Source organism: Plecotus auritus (assembly GCF_963455305.1).
Source record: "Plecotus auritus genome assembly, chromosome: 2".
Classification (NCBI taxonomy): Eukaryota; Metazoa; Chordata; class Mammalia; order Chiroptera; family Vespertilionidae; genus Plecotus; species Plecotus auritus.
In genome coordinates this window covers 106,281,747-106,301,369 of record NC_137771.1, presented here as the reverse complement: position 1 = coordinate 106,301,369, position 19,623 = coordinate 106,281,747, and the positions used below count along the sequence as shown (strand labels likewise).

General features: G+C 50.8%; 1 protein-coding gene across 6 annotated transcripts in view; it reads right to left on the bottom strand.

The window, feature by feature from the left end:
* FBLN2 (fibulin 2) overlaps positions 1-5,965 on the bottom strand; it is a 115,566-nt gene extending 109,601 nt beyond the window's left edge. For 5 of the 6 annotated variants that reach the window (XM_080654513.1, XM_080654509.1, XM_080654510.1 and 2 more), the window contains exon 1: positions 5,906-5,965. The gene's annotated coding sequence lies outside the window, so the exon portion shown is untranslated. The remainder of the gene's footprint in view (positions 1-5,905) is intronic. The other variant, XM_080654514.1, reaches the window with a different exon arrangement.
* Between the last annotated feature and the right edge of the window lie 13,658 nt (positions 5,966-19,623).

The following is a 19,623-nucleotide window of genomic DNA, read 5'->3' as shown; positions in this document are numbered from 1 at the left end:
GTTGTGCAGGAGGCAGCTGATCGATGTTTCTCTATCATCGATGTTTCTGACTCTCTGTCCCTCTCCCTTCCTCTCTGTGAAATATCAATAAAATATGTTTTGGAAAAAGAAAAAAAAAAAAGAACCGGTGTCCCGTTCATTGCAGCACTATTTATAATAGCCAAGCTATGGAAGCAACCTAAGTGTCCATCAATAGTCGGATGGATAAAGAAGTGTTGCATCCTATCCAATAAAGAGGGAATATGCTAATTGACCCTCACATCATCGCAAAGATGGCGGCACCCACAGCCAAGCCCTCAAAGATAGCAGTGCCCACAGCCACATGATGGCAGCACCCAGTCCCCTCAGCCCCCCAGCTGCCCAGGGCTGGCCCAAGGCTCAGGTAACCAGGGCCGGCCGAGGCTTGCACTACCGGCAGTGGCAGCAGCAGAGGTGTGATGGGGCGTCACCTTTCCCTGATCGCTGGGTTGCCTCCCGCCCCTGAGGGCTCCCAGACTGTGAGACGGGGCAGGCTGGGCTGAGGGACCACCCTCCAGTGCATGAATTCTCATGCACCGGGCCTCTAGTATATATATAAAGAAATATGACTAAGCCATAAAAAAGAATGAAATCTTGCCATCTACAACAGCAAGGATGGACCTAGAAGGCATTGTGCTGAGTGAAATGTCAAAGAAAGACAAATGCCACATGATTTCATTTATATGTGGAATTTACAAAACAAAATAAATGAACAAGCACAACAGAAACAAACTCATAGATACAGAGAACGTCTTGACAGTTGTGAGATGGGGGTGACTGGGGATGAAAAAGGTGAAGAGATTAAGAAGTACAGATTAGCCCTGGCTGGGTAGTTCAGTTGGTTAGAGCACTGTCCCAATATGCCAAGATTGCAGGTTTGATCCCTGATCAGGGTGTTACTGGACAGGGGACCTGGCCCCGAACAGATCTGCCTAGGACCAGCCAATAGTGTATGGGTTCTTCACTTTGTGAAGGAAAAATTTTACAACACGAGTCCAGGTGATTATGAGGGTATGTTTATTAAACAGTAAAAACAAGGAAGGGCTAAGGATAGAAGAAGCAACAGGAGAGCTAAGCTGGCTGCTTGACTCACTGGGAAGTCAGAGAAAACGAGCCTTGGAAATATGTTCAGGGAATTAGCCCAGGATGAGCTGCTGCCGCCCATTGCTCCCCTGATTACAAGTCTCATGGGGACCCTTATAGTTAGGAGATGCGTACCTGTGGGGAAAAAGAGGGGAAGAGAAAGGTGTGGGCACTGGGTCCTTTGTTTGAGGGCTTTTATCTCTCTTTTGCAGGGGGGAATTTTAGGAAAGGATCAGGAGAGGCTTTCAGCAGAATAGTCATCCATTTTCCAGGTGTGCTCCTCCAGGGTAATTGTCTCTACTGATTGGTCAGCGCCAGGGCAGGGGGTCACTGGATCATTGATCATCGCAGCTGGTCCTGGCATCACCCACCTGGTTTTGCTGCTTTTCTGGGCCTGGAGTTGAAATACAACTGAGGCCTAGATGTTATCCCTAGGGAGGTGACCTGTATCTGGCTGAAAATTGGTTGGCTGGTTTGTTCAGTGACCTATCTCAGTTTCCCCATTCTACTTGCCAAGGAATTTTCCTAGCATCTTAGTATCCTGCTTCAAGAGCACGTATAAAAATCAATCAACCAATGAATGCATCAATAGGTGGAACAACAAATAGAGGTTTCTTTCTCTCCTTTCCTCTCCATCTAAAATCAGAAAATAAGCATTTTTTAAAAAAAAAAGAAGAACAGATCAGTAGTTACAGAATAGTCATGGGGATGTAAAGTACAGCATAGGGAATATAGTCAACAATATTGTAATAGCTATGTATGGTGTCAGGTAGGTACTAGGGTTATCAGGGTGACCACTTAGTAAGTTATATAAATATCTAATCACTGTATTGTACACCTGAAACTAATAAATATAATGTTGTACATCAACTGTAATTTAAAAAATCAAAAATAGAAGAACTGGTGTGTCCCAACCACAGTGCCCAGGGCTGGCCCCAGTGCACACAATGCACCTCAGCGATCAGAACAGAGAAGAATAAGAGGACAGGACGGCCCACCTCCCCTCCCATCCACATCTTCAAAAGAAGCCAGGTTTTCTCCTGTCACTGTGTCTCCCTCACACTACTTTCACATTACAGTGCCAGTAACACCTCTTCCAGGAAGCCCTCCCTGCTGACCACCCCCGGTACAGCTGAATGCCCCCCTCCCCACCATCCAGGACCTCTGTGGTCTCCTCCAGGACAGCCCTGGCAAAAGCATTTCAGAACCACATTTCAGAACCTAGGTAACATGTTAATTAAGTACTGTATACTTGCCAAGCCATGCCTGGGGCTTTCCATACATCCTTCAGACTTCATACCAACCCTACTAGGTGGGCACTACCACCAGGTCCCTTTAACAGATTGAGAATCTGAGACTGGGAGAGAAAATCCTCACTTTCCAGGGTCATGAGACTCAGGCCAGGCAGGCACACTAGTGCTCCCTGTGCTTCCCACATATCTGGCTGAGCCTTCACCCACTGCCCTCTTCCCACATTTCAGGCCATTCCTGAGGACTAAATGATAGCAGAGCCAGTAGGGCTGTTTCCAATTCACAGACGAGAAAAATGAGGACTTATGAGGTGAGGTGGCCTAAAGTGCAGGGTCTATCTGAAGGCAAAGGCCTCCTATGCCTAAAAGCAACCATCACACTCCCTAGGTACATGGCTTCCCACCCCCTTAGTCAGGCAGAGACTCCCAGAGTCCCCTGGCCCCAGCCGGGGGCAGGCATGCAGCACCACTTCTTCACCAGCACTGTGATTTGGGCGAGGTCACTCTGGCCTACAATACAGCCCCTACACAAAAAGCGGGGCTCCCCACCCTCAAGGAAGGAAATAACCTTTCCTCAATTAGTACTTTCATTGCAGCAATCTCCATATGTGAGAAGACAGAGGCATTTTTGCAATGTTTCCAAATCCCAATAACTGTGAGGACAATGGTGTACAATGACGCATGGCTTGACCGGACGGGGTGCTGGGAGGGGACCAGCCTGGAGAAGTTGAGTCAGTGGTGTGTACGTGCCAGTGGTACCCTGTAATCAAGGGGTGGCCCGCCTGGGGCAGGACCTAGAGATGGACAGACCTGGCTCCCACTCCAGTTCTTCTTCCTCCCACCTCCCCTCCCACCCACATCTCTAAAAGAAGCCAGGTTTTCTCCTGTCAGTGTGTCTCCCTCACACTACTTTCACATTACAGTGCCAGTAACACCTCTTCCAGGAAGCCTGCCCTGCTGACCACTCCCGGTTCAACTGAATGCTCCCCCCCTCTCCCATCCAGGACCTCTGTGCTCGCCTCCAGGACAGCCCTGACAAAAGCATTTCAGAACCACATGTGTGAGTCCCTGCAGCCTTCAGGATGGCCATGGGAAGGACCATGGGCTGGCCCACACTGGAGGCTATTGCTAGAGCTGTGTGTGAGAAAGAGAACCCAAGGCCTTGGTCACATGTCCCTGGCATGGATGCCACTAACCAGAAACCCCAATTCCACAGCCTTCCCTGGCTGCTCCCAATAAGGCATGGTCAGGGTTGCTAACCCTCTGGGAGGAAGGCCACAACTCCATGACTCCCCACTACCCCATAAGGACCGGATGTAGGCCCCACCCTCTCCCCCTACCCAGAAGGGGCTGGAGGGAAGCTTTAAAATCCCATTCAGACCTCATCTCTCTGGGAATTGAATCCTCATCACACCCAGAATACAATCAAAACCCCAGATCAGGCCCATCCCGACTGCCCTTCTTGTTCACGGGGATCTTTTCAACCAGCCTCTCTGGGTCACTTGCACCTGCGATGTCCTGGGCCTGATTGTCCCCACTGCACCCCGGGCCTGCTCTGCTGGCCTCCTCTGACATGCTCCCTAAACAGCCTGCGCCCCACCCCAGCACCAGGCCAGCTTGTCTGCTCTACCTCAAAGGCATGGAGGCACAGAAAGCACCCACTGGGCTCCCATCTGTGTCACCCACCAGAAAGCAGGCTCTTTGGATGCAGAAGACATTGCCTTGGTCACTGTTTTATCACCAACACTCAACACAGTGACCAGCACCCAGTAGGTTCTCAATAAATATCTGCTGAATAAAGGAATGAGTGGTCTCATTTCCTCTTTCCAAAAACCCTGAGGGTTTATGGCAACCATTTTACAGATAAGAGAATTGAGGCTCAGAGGGTGAGTCACTGGCCCAAGGGAACACAGTCTGTGATTGGCAGAGTTGGATCTGAATCTCGTAAGGTGCCAAAGCAGGGACCTCTCTGTACCCGCTGCCCCTGCTCTGGCCCCATAGGGTCTGGATCTGTCCCGTTTCCTGGTCAGCAGAAGGTGGAAACAGGCTCCCAACAGAATGGTCAGTGCTGCAGTGCCCACCCCAGGAAGAGGCAGTGGTCAAATCACCAAAGGAAACACACCCACAGGAAAAGGGGGAGAGAGAAAGGGTGGGTTTTTTTTCTTTTGACCATTTGCCAAACCCTACAAAAAGTGACTTTGTTACCATCTCATTTTAATCAAGTGGAAACTTTTGTATACCAAGCCAAGAAGAAGTCAGTCTGCTCCACCAAAAGATCATAAAGCAGGGGATTTAAAAACCATCCTTAAACACTTAGCTCAGTTGGTTAGAGCCTCACCTCCATACACCAAGGTTGCAGGTTTGATCCCTGGTCAAGGCACATATGGGAATCAACCAATGAATGCATAAATAAGTGGAACAACAAATCTGTGTTTCTCTCTCAAATCTATTTTTTTTTAAACTCACAAATGAACAGTCACCCACCAACTGCCCAGTTGCTTTTGAATTTGATGTAATGTTTTGAACAGGCAATGTAATAACATAGTTCAAAAACTAGAAAATATAAAAGACACAGTGGGAAATGTCATCTCACCTTTGTCCCCCACCTGCCCCACATCCCCAGGTAACCATAGGTAACCACAACATGCTCCTGGTGTCTCCTCCAACTTTGTTTTATACATCCAAGCAAACCTGTACCTATATATCTTATTTTAAACAAGAGGTACCATGATTTACACACCATTCAGTACCTTGTTGACATGTGAGACATGCGTGTAATAGTCACGTGTGTAGTAGACATGAGTGCGTTAGAGAGGCACGCACATTTAACAGAAACACAGCTGATTGATAAAGAGGCACCTATGTCTGAGAGAAGCTCGTGTGTAAGGCACGCATGTATGAAGCATGTGTGCACAAAAGGGCAGGGTGCTAGAGATGAGTGTAGGAGTCCAAACATATGTGAGGGCGATTTGGGGCGAGGGTCCTGAGCATTGGACTAAGAGACCAGTAGAATGGTGTGACAGAGATGGTGGTGGGTGCGCCCCATGCATGGGGCGTCTACTGGCTACTAGTGTGAGTGCGTATGGCAGTAAGTGTGACGGGGAGGGGGGAGGGGTAATTGAGGATGTGTGAAGGCAGGGGTGTGCCTGACCTTGGGTTCCAGTCTTCCCCTCGGGACGGCAAGGTGGGGGTGGGGATGGGGACCAGGCCTCGCGACCTGGGGGGACAGTAGGGGAGCCGTGGGGTCGGGAGGGGACGGAGGGGGGGGGGGGTAATAACCGGCGGGACGCTGCACAGGGAGGGCGGCGGGACCTGGCGGGTGGGGACCCTGTCGCGGAGCCCTAGCCCACTACAAAGTGCCCGCATCCCTCCAAGGGGCCCCGCGCGCTGCGTGTGGCGCCGTCCCCCCGGCTGGGATCGGGACTCAGAGAGCGCGGCCGTGGGGCCGCCGAGCCGTCGGGGCGTCCGAGCGCTCAGAGCATCGAGCGGCGGCTGGTGAGGGCGCCGAGGCACCGGGGCCGAGGGAGGCCCGGGCGGGGTCCGTGTGCACTCACCGCGGGGCGCTACGCACGTCTGTCTTTCGGCGTGTCTGTCCGCCGGGCCGTCGGCGCGTCCAGAGCTTGGCGCGAGGCGGGGCGGAGGCTCGGAGGGGCGGGCTCGAGCCGGCTCTCGGAGGTGGAGAGGCTGCTCCGCCTCCGGGGCGGGGTCTCGACCGGGCTGGGGTGGTGGGTGGGCAACCTAGTGCTGCTCGCTCCAAGCCGAGGTGTGCAAACCGAGGCCCAGAGATGGCTGGGCTGTGCGTTCGCCAAGCACCTCGACCCCTTACCTGCACCCCCTTCCCCCGCCTAGTCTAAATTCTGAGTTCCAGATTTCGCACTGTTGCCTTCATCTGGGGGACTTTGTTCCAGCCACCTCAGCTAGCGTGACCCTCAGTGTCCCCACATGGAAGATGGGCTCAGAAGCTCTGGGTGGTTGGGAGGACCTGAAGGGCGATACAACACTGCAAAGAGGCAGGCCAGCTTGGCCCCAGCCTCAGGATGCCCGGGGTCCCGCGCTCCACTGGCCTGCAGGCACTTAAAACCGCGACTGCAGGTCCTTAGCCACGTGGTTTCCAGCCCTCAGCTTTGAGACTCAGTTTGTCAATTTCCCAGCTTACGCAGCTGCATGTGACCTCAACCACTGCCTAGAGTCTCTCTGAGCCCAGCCTCCTCATCTCTTGAAAGGGTTAACCCCTGGCTGTTGATGGGGAGACCTAGAGCGCCCCCTGCCATGCACTCAGCAAGAGCCCACCCAACAGGTGGTGAACAGCCTGCAAGTTGTAGCTCAAAACATGAATTACTGCGACTCTACTCCTACAATCCACCCAGGGTTGGCATCCCATGGTCTGGTACCCACTCACCCTGTTTGGCAGACTAGGAGCCTGTGCCTGCTAAGAGGCCCTGTGGGGAGCGGGCAGTTGGCAAGGGACTACCTCCCAGGCCCTTTCCCCTAATCAGCGGCTCAAAACCCCACCCCAAAACCTACACAAGCAAAATCCAGCACTGCCAGTGCAAACACTGTCCCCAGAGCAGCCCAGTGGGCCCTGCAGGTCTGCACAGAGCCCCCTCCCCTCAATCAACTTAGAGTCCCAGAGTCAGGCCCAAAGAGAGTCAGGACCCTGGAATTCTGCCTTTCCATCCGTCACTCTCTGTTTGCCATCTTCTGTCTTTGTCTACTTATTGTAGTGAAGTTCACATAGGGTTAGCAGGCAGCCTGGGGTGACAGAAGACACCTGTGTCACTCACCTGGGCAACTCACTACCCTCTGATATGGTTCCCTTCCCTGAAGCAAGTTCCTGAAGCCTAGAGGAGAGATAATAGATGGAGATTTGGCCTCACAGCAGCCTTCTGAGCCCAAAGCCAAGACAGCTTTCCAGGAGATAAAGTGGAGACATGTTGCCAGTCTTCTGTTATCTGAGCCGGAGACACAGTCAAGGCAGCCATGCCCCGGGAGCGCTGCCAGGACTGTTATCACAGACACAGTGCACATCACCCACCAGGAATTTGGGGCCCGGATCTGGCTGAGATGCAGTTGGAGGAAGTTCTAGGCTGATAAAGTCTGAGTCAGAATGCTCAGAGTGGGCAGCAAAGTTATTCACATCAGTGACAATCTCACCAGCCCCTGGGCATTGTGGCACCAGGACTGGCAGTCATGGGGCTCATCTGCACCACCTAGCAACCTGATGGGGAGGAGAAGGCTCACTGGGCTTTTTGGGTCTGCATTCTTGCTGAGTAGCCTTGGGGAGGTCACTGCACCTCCCCTGGCATCTGAGAAATGAGAATAACAATAATAATCACCCCATATAACAATAACATGGGGTTTAGAAGCAGGGGCTCTGTAGCCAGGTGGCCTTGGTTTAAAGCCACATCCCCCTGGGTGACATTGAGCCTTAGTGGCCTCCTCTATAAAATAGTTTCTGCCTCAAAGGATTGTTTTGAAGATGTTTGGAGCAGAGTCTGGCACATGATAAGACCTGGATTAAATGTATATTGTTGTTGTTGCTGCTGCTGCTGTTGTTGTTGTTATCTTCACCCAGATTAAACCAACTTGAGTCAGCAACGGCACCCAAAATCTCCCTGCACACCTGGGTGCAGACAACATGGGGGCTGCCCTCTCCTTGAATGGTGATCTTGGACTCCCCACCAGAACTTCCCCTGCTGCTGCCTCTGAGGGCTGATATGGCATCCCTCCCTCCAAGAGCGGGCTCTGCACTGAGCCTGCTTCCTCATAGCTCTTGCCTCCCATTGAGCATCTGTTGCAGCCCCACTGACTGGACAGAAGGGGCAGCTGTCTGTCCTGGTCTGCAAAGGATGCTACGAAATAAGTGGGCCCAGCAAAACTCTGGAATATTCCACAGTATGGGAAAGATATTTCAAAAAGATGGGCAGTGATTTGCAGGCAGAGGTGGGGCACCACCTGCCATCCTGCTCCTCAGCAAACCCTGGCAGCACCACCCAGACCCAGGCTTTAGAACATGGCCATCCTTAGAATCATCTGGGACTTTTTTTTGGAAACATCAACATCTACGCTTGACTCCAGAACCATTAAACCTGAGTCTCCACAGAGGGGTGCAGCTGGGCATTAATGGTTTTTAGAGTCCCAGTTGACTATAAGGTACTACCAAGTTTGGAAGCACACTTGTTCAAGTCCTCCCTCTGTCCCCCTAGCTTGTCCCTCCCCAAGGGGTGAAGGGTCTGTGAGAACAAGGGCATGTGCCCATCTGGACTCATGATGCCTCATTCCAGTCCCTGGAATTCCCTACAATGGAAGGAAAAGGGCTCTAATAAATCTAGCAAGTTTAGTGTCTGAAAGTAACTCACAGGATGATCTGATCATAGAGTCCCAATTGGACAGGTCATGGGGAGTAGGCCTATAACTTCTTTAGTAAAAAGCTTATCTTTTCCTTAAGCAAGCCTTGTCCATTGTTTCTGTGCATCTACGTTAACACTCCTTTGTGATGCCTCTTTTTCAGACCCCTCAGAAGCATAACCACCGTCAAGATAGCACATGAACTACCAAGCAAAATAGAGATAGACTCGTAGATAGAGAGCAGGCAGACAGCTCTGGAGGGGAAGTAGGTTGGGCGGGGGGCATGGAGGGGTTGAGCAAAAAAGGAAAAAAAAGAGAATTCATGGATGTGGACAACAGTGTGGTGATTGCGGGTGAGGGGGTGGAGCTGGAAGAGGGTATAGGAGGGATAAATGGTGATGGAAAAATAAAATAAAATAAAACACATCATCTTGTTAACTACTCTGCAACTCAGTCCCCACCTTGCTTTTTCCCACCTCCATGTAGTCTTCCTTAGTTCCCTCATAAATCCCAAATGCATAAAAGAAACTACAAACTATCATCATGGGGAGTATTTGAGATCTTGCTCTCCGGCATATGTTGTCAGTTATAAAAATTCTCTACATGTTTGGACGTCTCTTATGTTTGTTACACTGACACTGCTCAAACTGCCCTGAGCCCAGGGTCTATGTGGGCCTCTTCCCTGGTCCCTCCCCTCAGGAGTAGGTGGCACCACTGTGGACACACCCCAGGCCTGAGGGGTGGCCAAAGGCACCTGATGGCTAGTGGTGTGAATGGAGCTCAGACATGTGGGCACACAGTCAGTCCTTGGAAACTAAGTCTGGCCCTCTCTGGTCTGAACCTCACTCACCTCTCCAGCCTCTTTATCCACACACACTCCTGTCCTTAACCCCCACCATCTTACTCTTCAACCCAATAAGAAGCTGATTATACACCAGGAACTTCCCCACCCCGCTGCCTTTCCACCCACCATGTATGCTGTTCCACTTAGGGCAGAAACTACTCACCTCCCACTATTCATGTCAGAAACGTAACTATAGGAACTGTGCACAGACCCAGGACTGCCCAGCTGGGACTACATTCCCAGTCTCCCTGGAAGCCATTGAACAGGAGCAGAAGTGATGTAGTCTGCCCCTTCCAACTGGCTAAAGCAAGGACCTGGTTGTGGACATGGAGCTTGAGTAGCCACCTAGTAGACTCCTGGGTGGAAGGATTCCCTGAGCCTCCTAGAGCCATCATACCTGTCCTGGACCTTCACATGAAAGAGAAACAAGCTTTCAAATATGCTGAGCCATTGTCTTTTAGGGTCTCTTTGTTATAGCAGCTTAAATTACACCTAACTATTAACCTCCATCCCACTTCAGTTAGCTATCTCAAAAATTCTACTAAGCAGCTGTAGCACACATCTTGCATCCATCAGCACAGAAGCTCGGGTTCAGAACCCTTGAAAAGACTGGTGCAGTCTACACCTGTGGCTTCTACCCATCCGCATCCCCTGCTGCAGCTACCGGCCTGAGTCTCCTCTGCAGAACCCTCTTCTCTCCCTTCTGGATCCATGTGGTTCCTTCAATGGAGCTTACCTCCCTCCTCCTGGGTGTGGCCTGCTAGCGTATTCCACCCAGGGAAGGGCTTGTGACTCAAGGGAGGGGACCTCTTTATTTAAGGCCCATTGTGGGTATGAGCCTGTGAATGCAGGCTACCTCCTAGGGAAACCTGCTGAGAATGAAGCCAGTTCAAAGGAAAGCAGAGCTGAGAGGAAGAAGAGGGGGAGGGGGAGGGGGAGGGGAGAGATGGAGGTAGAGCTTTCTGATGACCTAACATTTAAGCACCTGATTATAGCTTGGCTGGAACCCCACCCCTGGATTTTTCAGTTACAAGGGCCAATAAATTCTCTACAGGTTTGGAGTTTTATTATTCACAACTGAGAGTCTTTGCTAATGTGTTTCATTTATGCAACATTACCTACCGAATCTGGAGCCTGCACTTCCCAGGCCCTCTTTGGACACAGGTGAGCAATCAAGGATCATCACTTTATGATGTCCAGACTCTCCCCAAGAGCTTTGCCTTAAATAAATGGGACAATGATTGGAATGAAAATAAACTTCTGTTTGTTAATGCCCAGCATTTTAATAGACACCCTACATTGATTAATTCATTTAATTCTAAAAACAATCCTAGAGGTGCTAGATATTATTGCTCCATTTTACAGACAAAGAAACTGAGGTTCAGTGACATAGAGGGCCCCAGTCCAGAGCAGTGTGACTGCAGAGTCTCCACGCTTTTCCCTGCCCTTGCAGAGGATGCAATGGAGCACACTGTAGGAAGCAGCGGGTTTACCATGCCCAGGGTTTGTGAACAGGGACTGGGTGACCCCCTGGCAGATGGAATGGGGTATGTGGAGAAAGGAGATAGGGGGAAACATTGCAATTTTTTTTTCATGCTAGGGTTTCTCTACACTTTCCCAAACTCTCTGCTTATTCCTGGAGAGCTGCCCGGGCTGATGCCTCCCATCTGGGAATGATTAACTCCTACCTCCTATGGCCCAGCACATTCATGACTCACCCCCAGCCCAGCCCTCGCCTGGTGTGATGAAATTTCTGGCACTTCAGAAAAGTTCTGGTCACCCTGGACAAGACTGGTCCCAGCCTTGCTGTTCAGTACAGCTTTCCTGGGGCGGGGGGAGACGGAGGGGGCCAGGGGCGCTGACCTCAGGGGCTGGAACTTCACTAGTGGGCTGGAAAACTAGGCTGAAGGTTCTCAGAGCCTGTTCCCTACTGGAGCAGCCCAGACAGGGAAGGGATTAGCCTATGGCCACACAGTGAAACCCTAAGGAGCTAAAAGGGGACCCAGGACAGCAAAGGTAGCCCAGAGACAGGAAGCCTGATCCCAGCAATCCTCTTGCCCATTCTGAGCCTCACTTTTCCCATCTGTGAAATGGGAGGGGCTGACACTAATTTTATTTAATTTATTTATTTTTAAATCTTCACCTGAGTATATTTTTCCATTAATTTTTAGAGAGAGTGGAAGGGAGGCAGAGAGACAGAAGGGGAGAAAAATTGATGTGAGACACGTCGATTGGTTGCCTCCTGCATGCGCCTCGACTGGGACAGGGATCAAGCCTGCAACCGAGGCACGTGCCCTTGACACTTCAGTCCTCCAGCCGACACTCTATCAACTGAGCCAAATTGGCCAGGGCTGACTCTGATTTCCATAAGTAAGTTAGAAAATACAATAATAAAACATTCAACACCAGCAAATCTACCTCCACAAGAGAATCTCTTCCAACCACTGTTGTCATGTATGTATATATGCACACATGAATGTATTTATGTATGCCCACAATCAGATTCTAACGAAGATGTTTATGCTACCTTTTTATGTGGTATATATTGGCCATTTTCTAAATCAAAACATATATCTACATACAACAGTTAATAGCTGTCCAGCATTTGACTGTCTGCTATAACGAGTTATTTCTCTGATCCTCCATTGATCATTTCCAATTTTCTTTAGTATAAAAAATGATTTGAAGAATATTTTTGGCCTTGGCAGGGTGACTCGGTTGGTTGGAACATCGTTCTATGCATCAAAAAGTTGTGGGTTCGATCCCCGGTCAGGGCAATCGATCAGTTTACTTCTCATATCAATGTTTCCCTTTCTCTCTCCCTTCCTCTCTTTCTAAAATTTAAAAAAAAAAAATCTATTTTTGAATCTATATTTTTGGGTATTTGTCTACCTCCAAGAAAGTGTAAGGGCAAAGTGTACAAATCAAGCATGGATGAGGCCCTAGCTGGGTAGCTAAACTGATTATAGCACCGTCCCCATACGCCAAGGTTGCAATTCAATCCTTGGTCAGGACACATACAAGAATCAACCAAGATCTCTGAACACATAATAATCTGACCACTCAGTGTATCTTACCTAATAATAAACATGTAAATTGACCATACCTCCGCTATGCCCACAGCCAATCAGAGTGAGTATGCAAATTAACCCAGCAAAGATGGCGGTTAATTTGCATACATTCCTGGGTCCCCCTCCGCACCCAGGTCACTCCCAGCCGGCCATCGGAGGGGCCGAGCCTGTGATGGGAGGGGCGGGTGTGGGGGGGCGCTCCCCAAGCCTAAAGCCTGGGGCTTGGGAAGGGGCCAAGCCTGCGACCAAATGCAGACCATCCGGAAGTCAGCTCTGGGTTGCCCAGCTGCAGCCTGGCGACCCAACACTGACTGCCCAGGTGGCTGAGACCCAGAAAGTGAGTCAGGGTCTGATCTGCAGCCTCAGTGGAAGCTGTTGATCAGTGTACTTACCGCTCTCTTTCTCTCCCTCTTTCTGATCTTCGCCAGCAGCCAGGATTTTCTTTCTCTCCCCGCCTCCACGGAGGCTGCTGTTAAGCCCCGCCTCTTTTATCAGGCCCAGAGATAGGCCTGGAGATGCTGACTGGCATAGGAACCAACCAATCAGAACCAAAGGTGGGTGCTGTAGGGAACCAATGGCTGCCTAGGAGGCGGAGCTTCTGAAGCTGACTAGCATAGGAACTGACCAATGAGAACCAAAGGTGGGTGCTGTGGGGAGCCAATGGCTGCTTAGGAGGTGGAGCTTTTGACACTGACTGGCATAGGAACTGAACAATGAGAACCAAATCTGGGTGCTGTGGGGAGCCAATGGCTGCCTAGGAGGTGAAGCTTTTGACTCTGTCATAGGAACCGACCAATCAGAACCAAATTGGCCAGCAGAGGAGGGCAGTTGGGGGCGACATCAGGCCTGCAGGAGAGGGCAGTTAGGGGTGATCAGGCTGGCAGGCAGGTGGGCAGTTAGGAGCCAGTGGTCCCAGATTGTGAGAGGGATGTCTGACTGCTGGTTTACGCCCGATCCCTGGCACTTCTACTATACAAAGAAAATGGCAGTTGGACATCCCATAAGGGGTCCCCAATTGGAGAGGGTGCAGGCTGAGTTGAGGGAATCCCCCCTCCATGCACGAATTTCATGCACCGGGCCTCTAGTATACACACACACACACACACACACACACACACACACACACTAGAGGCCCGGTGCATGAATTTGTGCATGGGTGAGGTCTGGCCAGCCTGGCCAGGGGGAAGGGACATGGGCAGTTGGCCTGCCTGCCTGCTGGTTGAACTCCTGGTCAAGGGGACAATTTGCATATTAGCCTTTTATTATATAGGATATACACCAAGTGTCCAGATTATTATGTGTTCAGAGATCATAATAATCTGGCCACTCAGTGTATATAAAAGCCTAAGCAACCGTTCCAGGGGAATGACCAGAACGACTGGTCGCTCTGATATGCACTGACCACCAGGGGACAGACGCTCCATGCAGGAGCTGCCCCCTAGTGGTCAGTGCGCTTCCACAGGGGGAGCACTGCTCAGCCAGAAGCCGGGCTTACAGGTGGCAGCACTACCGTGAGGCAGCAGCAGGCACAGCAGGCCGGGATGAGCATGAGCAGCATGGCGCTCAGCCCTGATTTGGACTCCTCCCTGGATGCCTGACACTTGGCGCACTGCTACATCCCCTGAGGGGTTCCGGACTGAGAGAGGGATGTCCAACTGCCGGCTTAGCCCTGATCCCAGTGCTGTTCTCTGCAGAAGGCAGTCAAGTCTGAACAACTCAGTGACTCAGGGAAGTGCAGGGAACTCAGGGTGAGCCTGCCTCTGCGCTTGACTCACCTACTCGATGGTGTTCGCAGGACCGACCATGGTGGCCCAGCAGCTGCTGAAGCTCAAGCAGCAGGCCATGCAGCAGCAGAAGGCCATCCAGCCACAAGCCAGCAGGTGGACATCACCAGAGGGGTCCTGGACTGCGAGTGGGCGCAGGTCGGGCTGAGGGACCCTCCCATCCCCCAGTGCACGAATTTCATGCATAAATAAGTGGAACAAATCTCTCTCTCTCTCTCTCTCTCTCTCTCTCCCTCCCTACCCTCCTTTCTCTCTCTCTAAAATCAATACATTTTTTTAAAAAAAGCAGGGGGAGGGCATCTTTCACACATATTGGCCACACAACCAGGTACACCAGGAATCATCAGCCTTCCTAGTTGAGGTCAACCTGTTAGTTGAAGATGGTGTCCATTATTTGAAGTTGAATGTTTGTTTAAATGTTGATTAGCCATATGTGTTTCTCCTGAGAACTCAGTGTGCGTGATCTTCATTCATTTTTACTAGTGAGGTATTCATCTTTCTTTAATAAGTTTAAGAAATTCTTTGTATAGTAGAAGTGTTGGCCTAGATGCCTCTGTTTTAACTTTGGTTTTGTATTTATTTACATATAGAACTTATAAAATTTGATGTAGAAAAACTTACTAGTATTTTTGTGCTTAGATTCTTCTCCATTCTAAGATAGACTTAGTAAGCTACATATATATTTTTCCAGCTCCCTTTTTATTCATTCACTCATCCATCCTTCATTTATTGTTGCCCTTGAATCCAGTCCCAAGGCCTCTGGCTACCCCATCCCACATAGCTGGTGGCAATGCGGCAGGCTTTTACAGTCATTTCTGGAAGCTTCCCCTTCTAGGAAAATGGGGGGAGGGAGGAAGGAAGGGGACACATCTCTGTTTAAATAACAAACGTTGGCCTCTGAGGCTCCAAATAGCCTCCAGGTATGAGACAAGGTTCTACCCAACCAGTCCTTGAGCATTGAGGATTTTAGGATAAAACTGATTCCGGTGGCATGAGAATGCATCACTCAGATCTGCTCCAAGCAGCATGGGTGATTATCTTCCCCTCTAGATCTGCCACCTGAAGCTCAGTCTCCCCCACAACCCCCCACTCCTCACCAAGAATAGAGCACAGTGGTTGCTGTTGCCATAAGAAGCATCCAAACTTGCAGAGAATTCTTATGAGTTTATTTGCACTAAACTGACAACATATGCTGGGAAGCCAGACCTCAAATACTCCTGAGAGTAACAGCTTTGCAGCTTCTTTTATGTGTTTGGAATTAAGAAGGAACCTAAGGAAGGTTATATGAGAGTGGGAGAAAGCAGCAGAAAGAGCCCAGGTCTCCTGCCCATCTGAAGCCAGAGCCAGAACTCAGCTCTGGGTAGGAACCCAGCACGTTTCATTCCTGGACAACTCCATGTGCTGAGTGAAAAGTCTTCACACAGCAAGGCAACTCCCTTCTTGAGTGCTGGCCTGCTCCTCCCCAGTCAGGGCCTCAAGGCTGCTATTTCCCAGACTGGCCCACCCCTACTCCCCCTGTGCCCTGGGGCCAGCTCAGCCTGTCACTCTCCCAGTGCTGAGCACAGGGCCTGGGGCAGTCTGCACAATCCAGAGAGAAGCTTCACCTTCCACATTCCAACCTTAACTTCAGGTAATGTGACCCAAGCTGGATTAGTTATTGGGGTGACTGTGTTGAAGTGCCAACACACACTGGCTTTAGGGCCCCTTAGTTGCCCAGCCAAACAAGCAGAGCTGCCTCTCTGTGCTAACCCAACTGGGTATGAGAACCAGTGGGCAGGCAGGCCCATCTGTCTTGGGCATCAGCACTGAGTTGCCCTCTGGTCTCCTTCCAGCCCATCCAGCTCTCCCTGGAGTCTGCCTCAGCCTCTTCTTCCTTCGAGCCACCTCACCAAAGCCCTGCTAGAGGCATCTAGTGGGAAGCCCACCCCCTTCGCAGCACACTAGCCGCTGATTTCATCCCCAGAAAGCCCAGTGAGGAGTGTCCTTATCCTACATTGCCATTTGTTCAGCCCCAGTCTTCTGACATGCTCAGACTATGGATGCAGTCTGGGATCCACACTCCTGATCTCCACTCACCTGAGCCCTGTTGGAACATGACCTCAGCGCCCGTCCATCCATCCACCCATCCATTCAGGGGCAATACAGCTACAAGCACAGACTCTGGAGCCAAGAGGCCTGGATCTGCATAATAACCACATGGCCTGAGGGAAGTCCCTTCTCTGTGTCTCTGTTCCCAGCTATAAAACAACTGCCAACCTCAGCATGCAATTGTGAGGCTAAGTGAGCTAATGTATGGAAAGTGCTTAGGGGAGTGGCTTGTACAGGGTAAGTGCTCAAGGACTATTAGCTAATATTACTCACTCAGCAACTCTTTCCTGAGCATTCACTCTATGCCAAGCACTGTGCATCCCACTGGGGGACCAGCAGGAGGGCAGAGTCACCCCTGCCCACATGGAGCTGTAAGACCCCCAAAGGGACCCTTACTCTATCTCACGGATCGGCGGCAACCCCAATCATCCGCAGGAGGCGTCACTTGATGCAAACAGCAAGAGGCTTTATTCCAGCGCGCTGGGGCTCAACTCCTGACTCACGCAAGCGAGGAGTAGCGCCCCGAGCAGACAGTCTTACAAGTATATATAGGCAAAAACTATACATCGGGGGGTTACACATGTGAGGGGGAAGAGAGGACAAAGCCGCCAGGACATTCCAACAGGGCTCGTTAATAACATGTTTAATGACAGGGCCTAAGTTTTCAGTCAACAGTCCCATCCTGTAATCTCCTGTCCTGCTTTTCTTATCTGTCAGAGCACTATTTGCTTTATCTGCTCTTAACTCAGTGCTATTTTCCTGAGACAGGTCCAAGGGTCTTGTTCCCACCACCGGCGAAGGGGGAAGACCTTGGAGTTTTAAGATAAAACGGACAGCTGTAAGAAAACTTTACTCTTTCAGTTAGGGTTTGCTTTTTTTCTGAAGCTCCATTTTCCATTGTTGCTTTTTAATCTCTGGAGTTAAGAAGTTCAGGATTTGCCCAGATAAGATAAAGTAAACAAAATTCTTTACCTTTCATTCCCCCATTTGCTTTTTGGTAAGTTCTAATCATGGAACTTCTGTCTTTACATACTCTTCCCCAAGGCTGTCTCCCTGTCGGAGTGACTGGTAGTGCTGCCTGAGCATTAGTACCTGTACAGCACTTATTCTCTCCCTGATGAAGGTGACTAGGCGATTTAAGATGCAGGGTCCAAAAGTGAGAATTAAAAGCAGTATAATAAGGGGACCCATTAGGGAGGATATGAGGGTGGTGAACCAAGGGGACCGGCTGTACCAACTTTCAAACCACCCTTGATGTGCCTCCCGATCTCGTTGTCTCGTTTCTAATCTTTCTCTAAGTTTGGACATGGAATCCTTTATTACACCGGAGTGATCTATGTAAAAACAACATTCTTCTTTTAGTGCAGCACATAATCCACCATCCTTGAGGAATAGGAGATCTAAGCCCCGCCTATTTTGTAGTACCACCTCGGATAAAGAGGTCAGCGACTCTTCTAATTTTGTGATTGATTGCTCTACTGCTCTTAGATCTTCATTTACAGCTGCCCGTAACCCCTCGATATACTGAGGAGTCTGAACGAGCGCAGCCGTCCCTGTTCCTACTCCGGCCGCTACCCCCAGACCTAGCAGGACGGCTAAAGTGAGCGAGACCGGTTCCCTCTTCTGTCTACGGGGTCGTAGGTCGAACTCAGCCTCGAAAGAGCCTGCCTCATGGTAGATAACTCTGGGCACCAGCTGTACGAGGACACAGTAGTCTTTGGCGGTGTTGAACACCGATGAGGAAACACATGGGGTCAGCCCTGTACTGCAGGCCCACCATCCGCCTACGGGGGGGACCAGATAGTAGTTGGTAGTTGTTTGGGGGCTTCCTATGGTCCGGTTACACAGATGCTTACGGTTTATAGGAACTGTACCTAAGCAAGTGCCATGCCCAGAGACTTCTGTAAGGGTGAGTTTACTGTTCGACCCCCAGTTACAGGAGTCATGGGAGGTGGTATTGTTAAAGGTCCCTGAGAAGGCAATCCCCTCGTAATAGGGAGGGCTTGACACTAGACATAACCAGCAAGACTCTGTCAGGTTAGGGTTGGAAGCATTGAGAGCGCTGAAAGCTCCCTGTATCAGATTAAGGAGTCTCTGCCCTGTGCTCGGTATCTCGGGTGTATTTACTAGGCCGGGGACCGAGGCAGCAGGAGGCCCCGGTGGGTGGCGGCTGCAGCCCGCAGTCCGGGGACTGGGGAGGCCAGTAACTGGGTTGAGCTGAGCTGTATTATCAGGCCTATTTGTTGTGACTCGGGGAACGGGCGGTCTGATATGGGCGGTTGGTGACCGTCGTTCAGATAGTACTAGGTTAGGCCCTACCTGGACGGCGGCCGGGGTTTCAACCTTAAGCTTGATAGAGAAGGTAAATCCATTGTCATAGCTTGACATATAGAAACGTACTCCCCAAGTTCTCCCTCTAATCCATTCCTGTGATTTCCTTCCTTTCTCCGTGAAGGAGATGTTTAGGGGATTGCACCACCCTTGATTGTTACAGTTGGTGGCCGTAAGATTTTTCTGTACCTTTATCAGATCCCACGAGGAGGTGGGATGCCAATAAGTATTTCCAGTAGTTTCACAGCCCCATTCTGCACAATAATAATGGTCTTTTTCTCCACACCTCCTTGCCTCGTTCCTTGACCTCCCATCCCGGGGGCAGACATAGAAAGGAGTCTGGCTTAAAGTGTCACGGGAGCGTGGGTAGCTACAGCCTGGGTCATACCCCTCGACAAGGCGGTATTCTGCTCCCCCAAAAGGCCTGTCTGAGGGTACCCAAGGGTTGCGAGCCTCCTCGGAGGTCACGGTGGGGATATCCCAATTGTCTAATCCAGCTACTAAGGCGCAAATGTCTGGGGTTAAGGACGGCCACCAGGTCCAAAGGGGGCTCTCCTTGGTGGTGCTCCATATTACATCTCCAGTCTGGGAGAGGACCTGCCATGTTAGTCGTTGGGGGGCATGAGGGTTAGGACTACTTATCGGCGGGAGGTGCGCCAACAGGAGCAGGAACACGGTGAATGCGGAGCTTGAGGGGGTTGTCCATTTTCTCCACTTTCCACGCTGGGTCTGGTGGTGGCGCGGGCTTGACATGTGAAGCGTGGATCCAGGCGGCGATGCCATCGACCTTCACTGCAGTCGGTGTT